Consider the following 3,409-nt stretch of genomic DNA (forward strand, 5'->3'; position numbering starts at 1 on the left):
AAAATGCCATTTAGTTTTAGTCATATTTTAGTCATCTGAATTGTTTTTAGTTTTAGTCTAGTTTTAGTCGACTAAAATATAATAAGATTTTAGTCGCCTAAACCTACAGTAACTTTAGTCGGCTAAAATCTAATGGGTTTAGTTACAGTGTAATGCATTTATGAAGCATTTCTCCAAAATTTCCAAACTCATTATAGTTTTAATATTAAGGTTTTATCATGACAGACACTGATTTAACTGAGGTGACACACAACATGCCTTCATGTTAAAATTAAATAAAACCACTTCTCATAAAGAACAAGAACATGGTGTTTGTTTTAATGAAATACCAATGGTTATACAGGCTAATTGTGCATTCTTTATAGCAACTTGTTTACCATATTCTTCATTCTTTCAAGCAGACATTTATTTCTATAAATAAATTTAGATTAATCTTTAGGGCTACTAAAGTGTTTCAGTCAAGAGCAGTGAGTGATTTTCTGTGTTTCTTTTGTTGCTTGATTAACATCAATGACTCGGACAATAGCAACTAAATTAGGCTGCTATCTACGGTGGCCGAGAAGTGCAAAACAAATCACAATAACAAAATAACAAATTACAAATGCAAATGCAAGTCTAAAAAGCAAAATAACAATTCAGAAAACACAACAACAATTCAGAAAACATTATAACAAGTCAGAAAACACAATGACAAATCTACTCGTTAAATGGACAATTCGACATCATTTTGTGTGTAATTCTCTGTTCATGAAACGCGAAAGAGTACTCGCGCGCTGTGAGACGCGCATTCTGTGTGTGTGTGCTTCAATGTCTGCGCTCAGAAAACCGGACCGAATTGAGTTCTCTCTTGCATCGTCAGATTTATCTAAATGTCTGCTCTTCTCTTACTCCCACATATTGCATTTTTGAACGTGTTATGCGATGTGCAGCAAGTGTATTTTAGCTTATGTCCCGCTGGTTCATGTACGTAACGCTATCTAACCTCCTAACCACGCAGCAGATTCGCTCTTAAATTGAATGAATCTCTTCCCAAATCGTCCCTCCCTAACATTTTCGTCTTTTTATTCATTGACGAAAATGTCAATAGATTTACGTCATAGTTTTTGTCATTCATAAACCGTTTTAGTTCGTTATCGTCTCATTGTCGTCAGTGAAAAAAATGTCGTTGACGAACATCATGACGAAAATTATTCGTCAACGAAATTAACACTGGTGTGCAACCGATGTATGGCTTGCTGAATGGTTTGCTGCTAGAGAATACCCATTCCAGTGCGAGCGTCATGCTGAATGAATTGCCATGTTTTGCTAAAAGATGTCACCTGCCGTACTCTATGCGCACTTAGTGTCTGAATTTGCTCTCCCGTTTTTATTCACTCATTGGGCCTCATTTATCAATCTAACGTAGAAACGGGCGCAGATCTGTGCGCACAAATCAATTTACGACAGAGTTCACGTGCGATTCATGAAACATTCGTATGCTGCCAATCTCATCGTACGAATGATCGCACGTTGATAAATGTGGCGGCAGAAAACATTTTAAATTTAACGGTATTCAGAACAGAACAAAAATGTAAAAATAAGTAGTTATAAAATTATATATTAAACTATAAAATAAAACACAAATTAGGCTATAGTGGCATTCATTATAAACGGCATAAAAATGTCAAGCAAAACTGAAACGGCATTATACCACAAGAATCCAAATGTTTCCAATTTTGCCATATTTGTAACATTAGTTTGCATAACTATTATTCATTATGTAGCTAAACATGGCTTTATACTTCAGTCATGTTCTAAAATCCGTATAAAATCCTTCACATGCGCAAAAATGTTTGTTTGGGCGCTGCACGCTGATTTTAAAGTGGACTTTTTAAAATAAACAGTGTAACTTTTATGTTTGGTTGACTGCATTTTAGTTTGATGATGAATGGCTGAAATGTCAGGCAACAGTAGAACTAATGTTGTTTGCATGTGCGTGGGGTGCCTGTGTGATCAGATGGATTAAATCGAATAAATATATAAAGAAAATAAATAAAATGTATTAAGAGTGTCACAAAAACAAGCGTAGCCTATAGGCCTACTTGTTGCACAGTTTTTGTTTCCTTTTGTTAATCTGTTCATTATATTATAGCCTATTATATACTTTTTATTTTATTCATTTTATATACTTACTGGTTGACTGCATTTTAGATTGATGGTGAATGGCTGAAATGTCAGGCAATGGTAGAACTAATGTTGTTTGCATGTGCGTGTGCCTGTGCGATCAGATGGATTAAATCAAATAAAGATATAAAGAAAATGCATTAAGAGTGTCACAAAAACGAGCATAGCCTATACTGTTTGCACAGTTGTTGTTTTTTTCCTTTTGTTAATCTGTTAATTATATTGTATCCTATTATTTTGTGTGATCCTATTTATTTTATTGCTTTTATAGACTTAATTTCTGTTTTTCTCCTTTCACAGAAGCGCTGCAGGTGCATGATGCGACGATTGAATCCTCGTGGTCTTGTTTACGCTGCTATTCACGCATATAAAGCTAAAGTCCTGTATAAAACCAAAAAAAAAAAAGACATTCTAATCTTACTGGTTAACGATCGACTAATGAGCTTCGTTTGATGGTCAGGACAACAACAAAAATGCTGTCATTCTACATTTCTCCACCATATTTACTATGCTGTGTGCAAGTTCAGGTAACTCAAAAACTTGCATACACGAGCTGAGACCAGACGTGAGATTTGATCGTAGCCACCGTTCACGTCCACATTGATCAATTCCAAGTTTTGCATTGAAACGACCGTACGCCCAATTTTCTGCCGTACGTTCGTTTCGTAAATGAGGCCCATTGAGTGGACTATATTAGTGGAGTAACGTAGAGAATAGTAAATGAGGATTTTGGATACAGTCTCAGATTCATTCAGATTCGATTCTACAAACAAGTCAAATCCCATTTACACATTTGCTCTTCACTATACACTAGCCTCAGTGCAGCCTCGCATCCAAAATCGCGTACTCCAAAAATGATTCCTCAAACAATAGAGCATCGCACTAGCAACACCATGGATCAGGTGCGTAGATTACGCGGGGGACGCGGGGGACGTGTGCCCCAACTTTTAATATCACGTAAATTCATCCCCTGCACTTTTTCGGGCAAGTGTGTTCGCATAGAGGTTTTCAAGAGCCGGTGTGAATAAATATACATTTAAATTCAAAGAGACAGGATAGTCTGTGCATGATCTGATGTTTTATTCGGACCCAGAATAAGGCGAGATGAACATCACGGAGCGCTAAACACTCATGCAGTGTATGTTTCATTCATACTCGAAGCCGGAGGCGCTCTCACACAGAAAGTCGTATGAGGAAATTCCTACTATGGACAAAAGCGTCCAGCTATCGCTGTATGAAAACAGTT

At 36.5% G+C, this 3,409-nt stretch overlaps 1 pseudogene; it reads left to right on the forward strand.

Annotated features, from left to right (window-relative positions):
• LOC107677037 (ERC protein 2-like) overlaps positions 1-3,409 on the forward strand; it is a 108,681-nt pseudogene that overhangs the window by 666 nt on the left and 104,606 nt on the right.

Source organism: Sinocyclocheilus anshuiensis, unplaced genomic scaffold (assembly GCF_001515605.1).
Source record: "Sinocyclocheilus anshuiensis isolate Anshui unplaced genomic scaffold, SAMN03320099.WGS_v1.1 scaffold833, whole genome shotgun sequence".
In the NCBI taxonomy this organism is placed as follows: domain Eukaryota; kingdom Metazoa; phylum Chordata; class Actinopteri; order Cypriniformes; family Cyprinidae; genus Sinocyclocheilus; species Sinocyclocheilus anshuiensis.